Genomic DNA, 18,568 nt, shown 5'->3' on the forward strand with positions numbered 1-18,568 from the left:
CTGTTGCATCTAAGTTGACTTTTCCCACCTCTTTCCCTTGTCCAGATCCCCTGCCTTTAACCAATGACTCTACTGAACTCCCAAATGATAGTGACCTCTAAAGATTCATCTGTCACGATAAAGGCAATTCTAGAATTTAAACCTTGGACTTGAGCTGAAGTAAGAGCTATATTTAAATATTTATCCAAACGTAGAAAATATCAGCAAATATGTGGAAAAGAATCGAGTCTTCTTTTGTGTGCATGTGACCCAGGTTTACCTAACCTTATCAACCTGCTAGTCAGAAACTCAAAAGCTAAATCAGGATGGCAAAAGCTGATTGGCCTGATTCAGAAGATTCTCTCTTTCCATGATAAACCTAAAAAAAAAAAAAAAAAAGTCCAAAAAGTAGGGTAAAGTTTCCTAAAAGCCAGACTTGAAACGTTTCTAATAAAAACTGATTAAACCATAATCCAATCATGCAAACAGAGAAAAGATGAGATTGTAGGAGATTCTTTTCAGGAAAGACTAGAAAATACCTTTCAAAAACATTCAGGAGTTAACTTCCTGAGCTGAAGCTGGACTGTTTGGAAATTTTTCTAGTCTCCCTCCTGTAAACTGTAGACATTTGGCCTCATGATTTTGGCTCTCTAGAATGGAGATAAAGTTCTAGGCTATGTTGTGAGTCATGAATTGAGGATGATGGCATCAAGGGATGGAATGACTCTGGGTCGCTGATCTGGAGAACTACCCACCATTCAGGTACATGTTGTTAGATGTTAGGGAGTGAAAAATAAAATTTTATTGTGTTAAATCACTGACTCTTTAGGGTCTGTCTGTTAAGCAAGAGTTAACTTTAGAAACAGACTTTTTTTTAAATCTAATTTCCTTTTTTTAGTATATTTTATTAATTAATTTGTTACAGTAGTACCAATTCTTTTCCCCTTTGCACTCCTCTGCCCAGTACCCCCTTCCCTCCAGCAATTCCACCCTTAGTTTGTGTCCATGGGTCATGCATATAAGTTCTTTGGCTTCACCCTTTCCTATATTATTCTTAACATCCCCCTGTCTATTTTGTACCGACTGATTATGCTTCTTAGTCCCTGCACCATTTCCCCATTTCTCCTCTTTCCCCCTCCCAGCTGATAACCCTCCAAATGATCTGCATACCTATGATTCTGTTCCCATTCTGCGTTACTTAGTCAGATTTTGTTTTAATTTTTTAGATTCGGTTGTTGATAGTAGTGAGTTTGTTGTCATTTTAGTGTTCATAGTTTTGATCTTCTTTTTCTTAAATAAGTCCCTTTAACATTTCATATAATAATGGCTTGGTGATGATGAGCTCCTTTCGCTTCACTTTGTCTGGGAAGCACTTCATCTGCCCTTCCATTCCAAATTATACCTTTGCTGGATAGAGTAATCCTGGTTGCAGGTTGCCTTCTATCACATTGAATACTGCTTGCCAGTCCCTTCCTGCCTGCAAAGTGTCTTCTGAGAAATCAGCTGATAGTCCTATAGGCACCCCCCTGTAGGTAACTCTCTGCCTCTCTCTTGCTGCCCCCAGGACTCTCTCTTTATCTTTCATCTTTGGCATCTCAGGCATGATGCATCCTGGTGTGGTCCCCTCTGGGTCCAGCTCACCCAGGACCCTCCATGCTTCCCAGACCTGTATATCCTTCTCCTTCACAAAATTTGTGAAGTTTTCCTAATTTTTTTCAATTCTTGCTTCCTCATTCTGCACTGGTTGACTGTTTTTTTCCTCCTTATGTTCCAAGTCATTGATTTGAACCCTGGTTTCCTCCCCTTCACCATTGGTTTTGTGTGGATTTTTCTTCATTTCACTTAGCATAGCCTTCACTTCTTCTCTTATGCATTTGCCGTACTCAAACATATCTGTCAAGCTTATAAGCATCTTTATCACCAGGGTTTTGAATTCTGCATCTGTTAGGTTGGCTATCTCCTCATCTGTTAGGTTGGCTATCTCATTGTTGCTTAGTTCTCCCACTATAATCTTGATCCATTTACCCTTAGGGCCATACTCCTCTGTCTCCTCATTCTGCTTCCACCCCAACCCCCAGTGGTCTGCACAGTCAGAAGCAATGAGGCTTGATTTTCCCCAGTGCTGGGATCGTGAGCTGCAAGGAGCTGGGAACGCTCCCCAGGTGTCCCTTCTGACTTTTTAAAACATGTGACTGCACTTTCCACTGGCCTGCCACTGCCGCTGCTGCTGCCGCCACCACACCACGTCCTCTCTGCCCTGGCTTTGTCCCTCCTACCTGTCTGGGTGAGTATTTCTTTCCATATCTTTGTTTGCTGGACTTCCATGTAGTTTGATTTTCTGGAACTTCTGGTTGTTTCTAGTTTTGAGGTAGTTGTATTCCTTCTTAGTTGTGGAGGGAGATGTAGTGTGTCTGTCTACGCCTCCATCTTGGCTGGAAGTCTTTAATTTCCTATTATTCTGTTTTATAAGTGAGAAAACTTAAGATCGGGCATAAATGAATTACTCATGAACTTTCTATGTGAAAAATCTGCTATTTAGAGCTTGATTTTCTGAGTCCAAATTTTTGCTATATTTCTCTGTGCTAAATTTTCAAAAATATTAGTTTGATTTAGTGTTTAAAAACTAAAGCCCTAAAGCTGAGAAGCAGAACTTAAATAATGACACTAACCCTTACCAACGGTATAAACTTTAATTATCTAACTCCTCCAAGGCTTCATTTCTTCTTGGGAAAGTGATGATAGCTCCTAGCCTATGTTGTGGGGATTAAGTAAAATAATTCAAGTTCACTACAGTGACTGAACACAATGATAATAAATTGTGATGTAATACCAATACTTTTGGTGCTTAATATTGAACTTTCTAAACATTGAAAAATTGAGAATTCACTCTCTTTTACTTTGAATATATTCCTGCTTTCTTCTGTTTTTTAATACTAGTTTTTTGTTTGTCATTAGTTTTAAAATTTTAATCAATTTTCTTTTCTACCAAACACACACAAATAGTAGCAAAGTAAAATAATATGCAGAAATTCATAGAGTAAAAATTAAAAGTGCTCTTTACCCTACTCTTTTCCATCATGAAGATTTATGTAATTATGTTGCTAATAATTGGGGGTTATTCATATATACATATATGAATATATGTAGTTTACAGATCGATAAACCTATAAATCTATAGTTTATTATATTAATATAAATATATTCCGAACAGCGTAGGCGCGAGGACGCAGCCCTGCTTTACTCCGCTGCTGACTGGGAAGGCCTCAGAGGTTGCGCCGTTGTAGGACACCGTGCTGTGCATGTTGTCGTGAAAGGACATGACCACAGCAAGCAGATGTGGTGGACAGCCAATCTTCCGTAGCAAGCTGAAGAGTCCGCTTCGACTGACCAGATCAAACGCCTTCGTGAGGTCAAAAAGGCGAGGTAGAGTGGTTTATGCTGCTCGTGACACTTCTCCTGCAGCTGGCGTAGGGAGAAGATCATGTCCACTGTTGAGCGGCCAGCTCTGAAGCCACACTGGGACTCTGGGTAGACGCGGGAAGCAAGGGTCTGCAGGCGGGCAAGAGCGACCCGGGCGAATACTTTGCCGACGACGCTGAGGAGAGAGATGCCCCGGTAGCTGTTGCAGTCGCTGCGGTCTCCTTTGTTCTTGTACATGGTGATAATGTTGGCGTCTCTCATATCCTGGGGGATGTAACCCTCCTTCCAGCAGAGACAGAGTAGATGGTGGAGCGGCTGTAGCAGGACTGGTTTCCCGCTCTTTAGGATTTCTGGAGGGATTCCGTCGCTTCCTGGTGCTTTCCCGCAAGCGAGGCGGTCGATGGCTTTGCCGAGCTCTGCCGCAGTAGGTGGGGTGTCTAGCTCCTCCATGACTGGTAGGTCTGGGATGGCGTTAAGAGCAGTGTCTGTTACGGTGTTCTTCGTTGCGTACAGCTCGAGGTAGTGCTCGGTCCACCGCCGCATTTGCTGTTCCTGGTCAGTGATGACCTCACCTGTCTTGGACTTAAGGGGGGGCGATCTTGGAGGGGATTGGGCCTGTTGCCTTCTTGATACCCTCATACATTCCTCGTGCGTTGCCTATATCGGCGGCTTCCTGAATGCTTCTGCACAGGTTTAGCCAATAGGTGTTGGCACAGTGGCGGGCGGTCTTCTGGACTTTGTTCCTGGCAGCCCGTAGAGCTTGAAGTGTACTGGGAGTGGGCGTGACCTTGTAAGCCAGTAGGGCCTTCCTCTTAGCCTCGATCATGGGTTCCATTTCTTCCCAGTGAGCCTCGTACCAGTCAGCGTTCTTACGCTCTTTCTTCCCGTAAGCAATAATGGCGGAGTTGTATATGGCGTCGCGGAGACGTGGCCAATTGGATTCGATGTCATCTGCCGCCACTCCCTCGCCGAGTGCATCTTCCATCTTGTTGATGAATTGCTGGGTCTTAACTGGGTTGCTGGCACAACTGGTGTTGATGCGTGGGCGACCCTTCATCTTGGAGTGGTGCAACCTCTTCGGCATTATGCGCACCTTGCTTACCACGAGGGCATGGTCCGTGTCGCAGTCTGCACTGTGGTAGCTGCGGGTGAGGAGGGTGCTGCCAATATCCGTTCTTCTGGTGATGACGAGGTCAAGCTGGTGCCAATGGCGGGAGCGGGGGTGCCTCCATGACACCTGGTGGATCTCTTTGCACTTGAAGAATGTGTTTGTCACGCACAGGCCGTGGTGACACGAAAGCTCAAGCAGTCGCTGACCATTCTCATTGATCTTTCCTCTCCCAAAGTTTCCAAGGCAGGTGGGCCAGGCCATGTGGTCGGCTCCTACTCTTGCGTTGAAGTCTCCAAGGAGATAGAGAGCGTTACTTCTGGGAATCTTGGATAACGCTTCGTCCAGTGCATGGTAGAACTGTTCTTTCTCTTCGGTGGTGGCGCAGAGGGTTGGGGCATACGCGCTAAGAATGCTGACTGGGCCGAAAGTTGTTGACAATCGGAGGGTAAGTAATCTCTCTGTGCCTCCTGTGGGAGGTTCTATGGAGTTAACAAGCGTGTTCTTCACAGCGAACCCAACACCGTGCTGTCTTGGTTGGTCCGGAGACTTCTGAGGCGCAACCTTTGAGGCCTTCCCAGTCAGCAGCAGAGTAAAGCAGGGCTGCGTCCTCGCGCCTGCGCTGTTCGGAATCTTCTTCTCCATGCTCCTCCAATACGCCTTTAAGGACTGCAGCGAGGGTGTCTTCATTCACACCAGATCCGATGGCAAGCTCTACAACCTGGCCCGTCTACGAGCCAAGACCAAAGTCAAAGAGGTGCTCATCCGTGAGATGCTCTTCGCCGACGATGCAGCCTTGACATCACACTCCGAAGAGGGACTCCAGCAGCTAGTCACTTGCCTTTCCCACGCATGCAAGGAGTTCGGACTAGCCATCAGCCTGACGAAGACGAATGTTATGGCTCAAGGCACGGGGACTCCCCCATGCATCACCATCGACGGATACACCCTGGAGGTTGTCAACGACTTCACTTACCTCGGGTCCACCATCTCGAGCTCTCTGTCAGTCGACTTGGAGGTCAACCAGAGAATCGCCAGGGCAGCCACAGTTATGGCCAGACTGAACCGGCGAGCGTGGAACAATTCCAGCCTCACTGAGAAAACCAGACTGCGCATCTACCAAGCCTGCGTACTCAGCACTCTCCTCTATGGCAGCGAGACGTGGACCACTTACGCAAGGCACGAAAGGAAACTCAACAGCTTCCACATGAGGTGCCTGCGACGCGTCCTGCATGTCGCCTGGCAGGATAAGGTCCCCAACACCAAGGTGCTGAAGCGAGCCAATATGAGCAGTTTGCATGCAGTTCTTAGCGAGAGATGCCTCAGGTGGCTCGGCCATGTCAAAAGAATGGATGCAGGCCGTATCCCCAAAGACCTCCTCTACGGCGAGCTAGCAGAAGGCAAGAGGATGACAGGGCGCCCAAAACTGCGGTTCAAAGACATCTGCAAAAAGGACATGACACAATGCTCCATCAATCTCAACACATGGGAAGTTCAAGCAGACGACCGCCTAGCCTGGAGGCTCGCGGTCAGGCAAGGTACGTCACGCGCGGAGGCTGCGCGCAACGAGGAGGCGGTCCAGAAAAGATCGAGGCGGAAGCAGCGTCAGCAGCAGCAACAACGGCCATCTGCCTTCACCTGTACCAAGTGCGGCAGGGATTGTCACTCCCGAATCAGACTGCACAGCCATTCTCGGTGGTGCAGATAGACTCTCAAGAAGCTACGCCATCGTCTCTCGAGACGGACGGCTGCCGACGATAAATATATAGTTTATTCATATATATTAATATATAGTATGTGCTTTAATTTTTATTTGAATTTATTATTTAACTTGAAATATATATGAAAAAGCGCATGTGTAATTTTATATTTGATAATGAGCCTTGTAAATAGTAGCAAATGTTCCTGTGGGAAAAATATTCAGAAAGAATTTTAAATTTTATGCTGAAATTGCTTAAAATCAGAAAAGGCTAAAAACTGTTAAGATTTTGAGCTAATCTCCTCATTAAAGTTATTCAGCCTTACCTACTATTAAAGATTATGTGTTGAAACAAATGCATCAAAAGAAAAACAGTAAAAAAAAAAAAAAAAAAAAAAAAAAAACGGAGAGGAAGGATATAAAGTCTGAGAATGAGTTTGAGAAGTGTAAAGTAGTGTTTTCAGAATGTGGTCTTTGTGACCACATGGCATGCCATGACCAGGGTCAACAGTGCAGAAGGTGAAGGTGCAGCCCATCCAATTCATCTTCAGTTACTTGAAAGTAGATTCTGTACTCAGGTGTGGCTCTTTGAGCAAGTGAATGTACAAGATAGAAATTGGTACATTCTATTTCTTTCTGTGGAATTAAGTTAAAGCCTAGTGTCTTTTCATTTAATCCTGAAGGAGTTCCTTTAGTATTTCTTCGAAGGCAGATCCACTAGGGATGCATTTCTCTGTTTTTGTCTGTTTGGAATTGTCTTAATTTCTCCTTCGTTTTTGAAGGCTTGTTTTCCTAGTTATAGCATACCTGATTGACAGTCTTTCTCTAGGAGTACATAATCATGTCATCCCACTGTCACCTGGATTCCATGCTTTCTTTTTTTTAATTATATTTAATTGATTATGCAATTACAGTTGTCCTGATTATTCTCCATTGCTCCCCTCCACCCAGCACCCATCACTCCCTCAGGCAATCCCTCAACCATTGTTCATGTCCATGGGTCATGTGAATAAGTTATTTGGCTACTCCATTTCCTGTATTGTACTTTACATCCCCATGGCTATTCTGTAACCACCTATTTGTATTTTTTAATCCCCTCACCTCTTCACTCATTTCCTATATCCCTCTCCTACCTGCCAACCATCCAAATGTTCTCATATCCATGATTCTGTCTCTGTTATTCTTGTTTGCTTAGGTTTTTTTTTTTTTTTTTTTTTTTTTTTGGATTCAGTTGTTGGTAGATATATTTTTTTTTTTTTGTCTTTTTCACTGTTCATAGTTTTGATCTCCTTTTTCTTATATAAGTCCCTTAACATTTCATATAATAATGGTTTGGTTATGATGAACTTCTTTAGTTTATTCTTCTCTGGGAAGCTCTTTATCTGTCCTTCTATTCTAAATCATAGTTTTTCTGGGCAAAGATTTCTTGGCTGTAGATCTCTGCTTTTCATGACTTTGAATATTTCTTGCCAATCCTTCTAGCCTGCAAAGTTTCTTTTGAGAAGTTAGCTGAAAGTCTTATGGTAACTCCCTAACTAACTTTTTTGTTCTTGCTGCTTTTAAGATTCTCTTTTTATCTTTAACCTTTGGCATTTTAAGTATAATGTGTCTTCGGATGTGCCTCTTTGCATCCATCTTGTTTGGGATGCTCTGTGCTTCCTGGACTTGCATATCTATTTCCTTCACAAAATTAGAGAAGTTCCCTTTTATTGTTTTTTCAAATAGATTCCTAATTTCTTCTCTTTCTCTTCTCCTTCCGGCACCCTTATGATGCAAATGTTAGACCTCCTGAAGTTGTCCCAGATGCTGCTAAGACTACCCCCATCTCTTTGGATTCTTTTTTCTTTTGTTCTGATTGGTTATTTTTGATTCCTTATCTTCCAAATAATTGATTTGATTCTTAGCTTCATCCACTGTACTGTTGTTTTCCTGTAAATTGTTCTTCATTTCAATTAGCATATACTTCACTCTGACTAGGTCTTTTTAATGCTATTGAGCTCCACTAAGTTCTTTGAGCATCCTTATAACCAGTGTTTTGAACTCTGCATCTGACAGATTGCTTATCTCCATTTTATTTAGCTCTATTTCTGGGGTTTTGATCTATTCTTTCATTTGAGCTATGTTTCTTTGTCTCCTTATTTTTGCAAGCTCCCTGTGTTTGTTTCTATGTGTTATGTAGAACTTATTTGAATCCGTGTCTTGGGCTAATGTAGTAGGTGTCCTATAGGGTTCAGTGGCACAGCCTCTCCTATCACCCAAGCTAGGTACTCAAGGTGTGCCCCTTGTGTGGGCTGAGTGCACCCTCCTCTTGTAGTTGAGCCTTGGTTGCTGTGAGTAGATCAATGGGAAGGATTTACCCAGGCCAATCAGCTGCAAGGATTGGTTGTGACCACTTACCACCAACTTCTGCTCTTTGAGAAGGATCAGCTATGCAGGGGCAGGATTATGGTTGTCCAGCTTGGTCTGTAGCTGTCCACTGGGTGTGCTGGCCCTGGGGTTTCCTGGCTGGTGCAGGCCAAGGTCATCCCCCACCTGTGTTTTTCCTGGGGCCACCCTACCTGAGCTATAAAGCAATCTGAGATAACTGCTACTTGTGCTGGGCTTGGAGATTTCCAGGCAAGTCAACTCTGAATCTAGGCCGGCTACTGCTAGTGCTGAGCCTCGGTCTCAGTGCAAATGGCTCTTGCTTGTTTGAGAGGATTTAGGATGTTTTGAAGCATAAGCCAATATCAGTGATTCATATGGAACAGCATTTTGGGTGGGGCCATAAGTTCGGTGGGGCAGAGTCTCTGGGGGTCTCCAAGCAGGTCAAACGGTGTTAGCCAGGTTGATGGAGTCTCAGATATGGCACCTGCTTGACAGCTCTGTGGGGGGACAGTTTAGAAAAGGGATATGACCTCTACTTTTCTTGATGCCAGACACTTCTGTCTTTTGCCACTGGTGCCTTTCAAGCTGCTACCCTGGTGCTGGATCTCAGTGGGAGTGAGTCTGGGTAGGTGAGTCTGTGTGGGTTCTTTAAGAGGAACTGCTTGGGGATCCAGCAGTTTCTTCCACTGACTCAATCCCTGCTGGTTTTTGCAGCCATAAGTTATTGGGACTTATCTTCCTGACACTGGAACCCTGTGACAGGGGACCTGGTGTGGGGCTGGGTCTCCTTGCTCCTGAGATATCACTCCCAAATTTTTATCCACCACACATAGTTGTAGGACCAGCCCATTCTGCATCTGTGCCCCTCCTACCAGTCTGGATGTATGTGGTTTCCTTAATTCCATAGTTGTCAGACTTCTATTCAACTATTTCTGACATTTCTGAGTGATAGTGGTTCTATATTTTAGTCATAATTTGATATGGTTGTATAGCAGGTGAGCCATGTCTATCTATTGCAACATCTTGACTGGAAGCCTCCATGCTTTCTGATAAAAAATATATAATTTTTACTGAAAACTCCTTGTACGTGATGAATCACTTTTCTCTTTCTGCTTTCAAGATTTTCTGTTCATTCACTTTTGTCTGTTTAGCTATTTGTGTCCTAATGTGGATATGTTTGAGTTTATCCTGCTTGGAGTCCTCTCTGATTTTTTCATGTGCAGATTGATGTCATTTCCTTTTTATCAAATTTGGAAAAGTTTCAGTCATTATTTCTTCAAATATTCTTTCTGTCATTTCTCATTCCTCTCCTTCTGTAACCCTCATAATGTGTGTTTTTTTATGTTTGATGATGTCCTTTTTTTTTTTTTTTTGGAATGACTGGGAGAGTTCTCTTATTGAATAACATTAATTAACCTATCTATCTTTAAGGCCGCTGATTCTTTCTTCTTCCAGATCAAATATGTTATGGAACCCTCTAGTGAATTTTTAAATTTTTTTATTCTATTTTTTCAGAAATTCTGTTTTATAGCTTCTGTCTCTTTATTGATATTTTCTATTTGGTGAGACTTTCCATACTTTCCTTTAATTATTTACACATGGCTTCTATATTATTTGAACATATTTCTACTTCAGATCTATAGTTCAGATTTGAAGTCTTTAGTAGAACTTACATTTAGGTTGTCTCAGGGATAGATTCTAGTGACCGATTTTTTTTCTATAAATCATATGTTTCTGTTTCATTGCTCCTCATAATATTTTATTGAAAACAGGAAAAATTTAATATATTGTGTGTCAACTCTGAAAAATCAGAATTCTATCCTAGATGTGTTGTTTCTTTGTCATCGTTATTGCCATTGTTTGTTTATTTAACTTACTGAACTAATTTTATAAATTCTATATTTTTGGTACAGCCAATGAATTAAGTGGACAGTTTGCATAGTCATCCATTAATGCTTGGACATACATTTTCTTAATTTATTTGAATTTAGTAAGTATCCCTGCCTTTGCCAGTGGGCTCTGCATGTATATGTTGGGACACACTTTCAATACTCCAGCAGGCAGCTTATAACTTTGTGCCTTCACTTTATCTTTGTGCTGGGCCTTTAAGTCAGTCAGAAATAAGAGATTATGACCTTTTTAAGTTTTTCCTCAGCATGCACATTAAATATGCTCATCTTTTGATCTTTTTGATCCCTAGAAATATGTCAGAGTTCTTCAAAGCCCCTTATTGACCTCATATTAACACATTTCTCATTTTAACTTTCTCTGTCAGCCATTTATAAGCCCCACTGATGTCACAGGCAGGTCGATGTTAAATATTTCAGTTGATTGTTTACGAAAGTGTTCTGGTTTAGACTATTTGCAGAGAGTAAGCTCTGATTCAGTTTAAGTAAAGATAAATCCTGGGAATGAAGCCTTTCAGGGAACTTCCAGACATGTAAACTAGAATTCTCTGGGAATGGGGCTTTTGAGCGAATTTCAATCTTATTCTTCTCACTCTAGTGTTTGCTAGAAAACTCATTTTTACAGCTTTGATAATTGTGAATCTGGTCACTTTCAAAGCTACCACACATCTGGGGAGAGGGAGAAAAGTATAAGCCTAGTTTAAATGCCATAAAGTTGACTGTTCTTGGTGAAATTCAGTTATTTTACTTAAATAAGTGTGCCTTTATTTTTTGTAAGCTTTAGCTAATTTTGATTATGAAAAAGTTGCTTTAGATCATTTTCCCTGATATATCATCGCTTTATGGAGAAATGTATTTTCAGAGCTAATTATTTAACCATTTTGTAAGTCTTCTCCTCCTGAATATATTTTAAATGTTTGGGATCACCTAGGTTTGAAGGAGCTTATTTACTGGACACTGGCTAATAATCATTAGCTTGAAAGGATTTCATTTGATTACCTGTGGTACCAATTGTCTTGAGATGCCCTGGATGAGCTTCTGCTTAGTTGTCATATCTGTGGTAGTTGAATTACAAAATGTCTATCAGAGGAGGAGATGAGAATGCTACTTTATCTATTTACAAGATGTAATCAGAATTTGAACTTATTTAGTTCCAAAGCCTTTATTTAGTTCCTGGCTTCTAATATGTATAATGAATGAATAAATTCATTTATAATAAGCAAATACAGAGTATTCTTTGCATGTTTGCATGGACCTGGGTTGCTAATTATGAACCATTCAATAAAAACAATTTATTTTTTAAAAGTACACTAACCTTAATAATGAATTTTTTGTCCCTGTTTGTCTTATTATTATGTATTTCACTTGACACATTGTAAAAATTCAAATCATTATATGAAATAACACTGTTAGAATCACAGAACTGTAAAGTTATTGAAACTGTAAAGTTCTTGGGAGCATGTGGTGTCAAAGGATAGTCATCACTGTTTCTTTAAGAAATTTTTCAAAATGTCTTTTGAATGCAGGACTTCAGTAAAGCTCATCAGTTCAAAGAGAGTCTCATTTAAAATAACAACCTAGGATGTATTGTACTTGTTTTTCACTATCTATTAGAACATTTGGTTATTTATTATGCACCTCAAGAAAATGTTTCTCTCTGGGGAATGATAGAAATGCTATTGCCTATAGTTCGTTCATAAACATATCAGTACAGCAGTCTCTAGGGTATGTGGAGAATTTGATATTATACAAGTAATAATCCATAGTTCCCAGTCACCAGATGAACAAATTCTTTCTGCATACTGACTAAGAAGTGGTCTGTAATAAAACTTTTTCAACGTTTGAATTTCACAATAATGACACCTGAATACCAGATTGTTAAATCACTTTGGCATCTCTTTTTCTTCCTCGAAATGAGATCACTTCTTCAGCAAATACAGTTTGCCTTTAATAGCCTCTTACTTTCTGTGTGACCTTGGACAACTTACATAATCATAGAATCTCAGAGAACAAAGGAATGTTAAAGATTCTACAGCCCAGTTATTCACAGAATTCATAAAATGAAGAGCACTCCTACAGGGTAGTCATTCTGTTTCTGTTTAAATATTTCTAGTAATGGGGAACTGAGTGTGGCCCAATGAACTCAAACTGGCTTCAGACAATGCTGAGTCTTTTAATAATTCTGCTTTGTTTACTTTGTTATTTTGAATCAATGTCCTTACATTTAAAATGGGGTTAGTAATAGCTGTCTATTTCACAGAATTATTTTAAGGGAAAATTATATAATGCATGCAAAAAATATAGTATACATAGTGAAACTGGCATATACCTATAAAATACTTTTATTGCATGCAGTGTAGAAAACCATATAAATAGTCACAAATATTTGATTTTATTCTCTGAGGGAAAAATTTTACTTTTTCACCCATTGATGTTAGTCTTGGCTATCTGACTTACTTTGGCCTATGAATGAGAATCTAGGTGTCACGTGTTACTTTGGGAAAGAATCTTTGAGAGTCAGCAAATAGTCTCATGGTGTTTCATGTTCCCTTTTACCTTCTATCCGGAGGGCCTGCAATACTTCAAATTTGATTTGATGGACTAAATGCAGGAATGAAAACCTTATGAAGCAGGGAGGATGAGCTGGTCCAAAATGCACCTGTCACATAAATCACTGGAAGATTTTTGGTTGTAACCAAACATAACCTCGCCTATCTGCTTCGATGCAAACTTCTTCTTTCTGTAAAGGCTTGCTTTACAGATTTATATTTTTGCAGAATTCTTACCAGTATGAGAAGCCCTTTCGTTTCCTGCTGATTCAATGTGAACTTGAATAGGAAGCAGGTGGGAAAGTGTAATTTCCTGGGCAGTGCACATAATATTTCAGTTCCATTACTGATTCAAATAGGTATTTTATTGGATAAATTGAGAACTGTTTCTCTAAATTATGGTCATTTATGATATCATTTTCATGAAAGTTCATTTGGACTTATAGTTCTTTTTCTTTCACTGAAGAGGGGCAAATAAAGCAAATTTTCAGATTTGTTGTGAGAAATATCATAATGTATATATAATGTCAGACTCAGGGATGACAATTTAGCACAGTAAGGTTCCATAATTTCTTTATAATAAATCAGAGACATTTTAAAGTGAATGTTTAAAATACACTACAGTTCTCAAATTTTAATATGAGCATTGAAAACATCATATCCTTTAGAAAAAAATTGATAATAACAAAAATATACTCTTGAATGACATTTATTAATCATTTACTATGTTTTTAACCTTTAGATGCATTATTACAATCTCAAAACAAACTGTGAAATATATATTAATATCAACTTTAGTTTATATATGAAATTTACCCAATATTACACAGTGGTTAAGTGGTGTCTCAATGAAAACTATGTTCTTTCTAAAATGTAGAATTATATTAATATGGGGAGTAGCACACTGTCAGTTAAGAACTCAAGGTGCCTGGGTTGCCTTGCCAGAGCTTCTTTTAGAGAGTGAAGAATACTTCTGGCTATTTTATGAGTGTGTGTGTGTATATTTATACATAAACAACACAGAATTTTTTTCTCCTACAGATTATATTAGGAAGAAACTGTCTTAGTGGCCAATTTCTGTTTCTCCACACACTCCCTGAACTGTGTTTGTTTGATTTTTTTCCCCCATTTTAGAATGGCCTTTATAGTTATGTTAATATAATATTATTTGAATAAAAATATGAAGGCATATGATAATTTTTTTCTCTTTTGCCATTCCTCTATTGCTAACATTTTAAATAAGGCCTTGTTATATAATAGATGCTGGATATATATGTTGAATAAATATATGAATTACTAAGCTCTGAGGAACAACTCACATTCTGGAGCCAATGCTATTAGGAGCCTCTTGCTACTCACATATCCCAATAATATTGTCAAAAAATGTTTGTTTGGCTATATTGGCTTATGTACCTAGCTAAATAGTCCAACTGTAACCATAAACATAGGCTATTCAGATGTTGTTAGTTTTCTAAAGACAGTAGATTGAGTTTATGCATTTAAGGCCCCAGTGGAATAAAATCAGAAAACCTGTAATAAAAAAAGGAGGAAATTCAATACTATAGATTGATGTTAACAAAATTTCTGAAATAAATCATATGAAGATGAATTAGTAGGTGAAATATTTGAAAGTATGTATGAGGATGTTACATGGGAACCCACCTTCATCAGAAACTCCAGAAAATATCTAGACTTGGTGTAAATTAATTCAAAGAGTAGAAATGAGAGCTGTGGCAGAAAGTAATCAAATTAACTGGACCTCTGTTTGCAGCCAGGCCTTTACATTAAAATCAAAGTAAAAACAATATAACAAAAACAAACACAGTCAAGGGAAAAACATCCAGGGGGGGTTTCTTTAAAGAAATTTGAACATCTGCTATGGGTGAGCTAGGGTGTTAAGGTAGGCGCTGGTACTTCAGAGTAAAGAGCTTCTCAGGTGATGCCTGAGGTTGTAGGAGACCGATTTGTCACCTGGTTTGTGGTTTCTTGGTCCTGCATCTAAGGCATGCCTCCTAGTCCACAAGCCCCTCTCCTGGATCCCTGGAAATTCCCTTTAGCTTTTCCAGTCAAGAAAGAGGTGTACCAGGGAAACAAAGCTATTTATATCACAATGAATGAAACATGAACATATACTAGTATAATATTTTTTGTTTAATTTTTGAGCGTGAAACAACTTAAGATCTTCAGGCAGATGAAAAAATGGAAGTTAAACAAAATAACTGTCCTTAGAGAGCATATAATGCAAGACACAGAAGAGATAGAAATATTAATTTCTACTCTCAGAGTTTTCTGAGAAGATGTATTACTAAAAAAAGCATGTTATGCTACGAAGAAGAAATAATCAAATAACATGTCTCTTGGAAATTATACATACAATTGCCAATGTTTAAATATTTGTTAGATGAGTTGAAATTTCAAGTTTAAGAAGCTTTCCTGCCTATTAATCCAAATCATAAGTAATTTAAAATTAGGAGAAAAAGATAAATCCCAGAGGTCTGTTGTGACAATACAAGACACTACCAATAGGAGATCCTGAAAGAGAGAAAAAAGTAATAAAAGGAAGGACTTAAATAAGAGGCCATATCCTAGATCTGAGGAAGGGTCTGAAATTTTAGCTCTAAAAAGTATTTTTTAAAGCCGAGTTCTAGACTCAGCATGATAAAGTTTTCAAACTCCAAAAGGAAAGAAAAAAATTCTGAAAAACTTAGAAAATAAAATCACCCACAAAAAAAGATAACCCTCAAAATAGGTTACCAGTTTTTAGTGGTAGAAATCCCTTCAAAGTTCCTTGGAAAAAGTAATTTTAAGGCTAAAATTATGTATTCATAAAAATGTTCAAATATGAAGAGACAGTGAACAAACTAGAAACAACTATAATAGAACAATAAAAAAAAGGAGAAATGACATATTGGAAACGTTAAATATGTAGAGGGAAAAAAAAACGAATTCACAGTATATAACTCCCATACATATTTTTGAGGCTTTAACTGAGGATGAATTCCAGAAATGCAAGGAAGTAACCAATGAAGAAAAGACATAGATTGTATGAAGTAGTGGCTCTGATTCAGCAGTGGAGTAAATAGAAATTATTTGCTTTTAGGGAGCTTAAAGTGTGTAACTGGCAAGTAACCAGTCATTTCATAGCTGACCAAAAGACTGGAAAAGAGGGATGTGGGTATAAATAAATAAATATTAGAAGATGTGATAAGTTCAAGAATTAAATAACATATTTCTTTTGTCAGTAAGAAAAAGAAAGGTAATTGGAGACATAGGGAGTGGGGAAAATTGCAGTCATGATCCAATTAAGAAATATGGCACAATTAACTAATAAGTTATAATAAAATCAACTTGACTGCACTGGGGAATAGTTTCCTTCAAATAGCATAGCTTCCTGAATTTAGATGCTTAAAAGGATAACACAAGTCTAACAAATTCTTTGACACTTAGAGATCAATATTTGTAGAGGTATGTTAATGTAACCTCTGTTTAATGGTTTTAAAGTTTAAAGTAATATTTACTCAGAATATGTAACATGTTTTTGTTTACAATAAACATACATGTTAACCTCAACTCTAAAAAACTAAAGATGAAATTGATCAAAACTGGGGGTCAAATGTCTAGTAGATTTTATTATTTTTTAATGAAAAGTAGTCTTTTAATAACTGCTTTTATCACCAGGTTAAGTAATGCAGTTACAACGTAGTTTAAAATTACTGAAAGTATATTATTGTTTAAAAATGGGAAAAAGCTCATTCTTACATAAATATTTAGCTTTTTTTAAAAAAAGGCATTATTGTTCAAAAACCAGGTCAAGACACAACAAAGAAAAAAAACTATAAGCCAATATCACTGATGAACATAAATGTTAAAATCCTCAACAGAATATTGGCAAACCAGATCCAGCTACACATTAAAAAGAGCGTACATCATGATCAAGTGGGATTCATCCCAGGGATGCAAGGATGGTTTAATATTCACAAATCAATAAACGTAATATACCACATAAACAAAATGAAAGAAAAAAAACACATGATCATGTCAATAAATGCTGAAAAGGCATTTGATAAAGTACAACACCCATTTATGATGAAAACTCTCAGCAAACTGGGTCTAGAGGGAGCATACCTCAACATAATAAAGGCCATATATGAGAAACCCGAAGCCAACATCACACTCAATGGACAAAAACTGAAAGCATTCCCCCTGAGATCAGGGGGACAAGGATGTCCACTCTCCTATTTGACATAGTATTGGAAGTTCTAACCACAGCAATCAGACAAGAAAAAGAAATAAAAAGTATCCAAATTGTAAAAGAAGAAGTAAATCTGTCACTATTTTCAGACGACATGATAGTATACATAGAAAACCCTATAGACTCCACAAAAAAACCACTCAACCTAGTAAGTGAATTTGGCAAAATAGCAGGGTACAAAGTCAATATTAAGAAATCAAAGGCATTTCTATGCACCAACAACAAAATATCAGAGATAGAGACTAGAAAAAAAAAATCCCATTTACTATAGCAACAACAAAAATAAAGTACCTAGAAATAAATAAAAGACCTGTACTTGGAAAACTACATAACCCTGAAGAAAGCAATTAAGGAAGATACAAATAAATGGAAGCATATACCATGTTCATGGATGGAAAGAACCAACATAATTAAAATGTCCATACTACCCAAAGCAATTTATAGATTCAATGCAATCCCTATTAAAATACAAGCGGTGTATTTCACAGACCTAGAACAAATACTTCAAAAATTTACATGGAACCAAAAAAAGACCCCGAATAGCCACAGCAATCTTGAGACAGAAGAATGCAATAGGAGAAATCACAATACCTGACTTCAAACTGTACTACAAGGCCACTGTAATCAAAGTATCCTGGTACTGGCATAAGTGGAACAGAATAGAAAGCCCAGAAATAAACCCAGGACTATATGGTCAACTAATATTTGACAAAGGGGGAAGAAGCATAAAATGGAATGAGAAGAGCCTCTTCAACAATTGGTGTTGGGAGAACTGGACAGGGATGTGTAAAAAAATGAAACTAGACCACCAACTTACACCATACACCAGAATAAACTCAAGATAGATCAAAGACTTAGATGTAAGCCCGTGAGACCATAAAAATCCTAGAGGAAAACATAGGCAGGAAATTTTCAGATATCCCATGTAACAATAGTTTCACTGAAACATCTCCTAAGGCAAGAGAAATAAAGGAAAAAATAAACAAATGGGTCTACATCAAACTAAAGAGCTTCTGCTCAACAAAAGAAAACATCAGCAAGATGAAAAGGGAAAGTATATTTGCCAATGATACATCAGATAAGGGACTGATCTCCAAAATATATAAAGAACTTACAGATCTCAACACAAAGAAGACAGACAGCCCAATTAAAAAATGGGCAGAGGACCTGAACAAACACTTCTCCAAGGAAGATATACAGGGAGTCCATAGGCGTATGAAAGAATGGTCAACATCTCTAGCCATCAAAGAGATGTAAATAAAAACCACAATGTGATACCACTTTACA

This window comes from Furipterus horrens, unplaced genomic scaffold (assembly GCF_987537825.1).
Source record: "Furipterus horrens unplaced genomic scaffold, mFurHor1.1.pri manual_scaffold_5, whole genome shotgun sequence".
NCBI classification, from domain to species: domain Eukaryota; kingdom Metazoa; phylum Chordata; class Mammalia; order Chiroptera; family Furipteridae; genus Furipterus; species Furipterus horrens.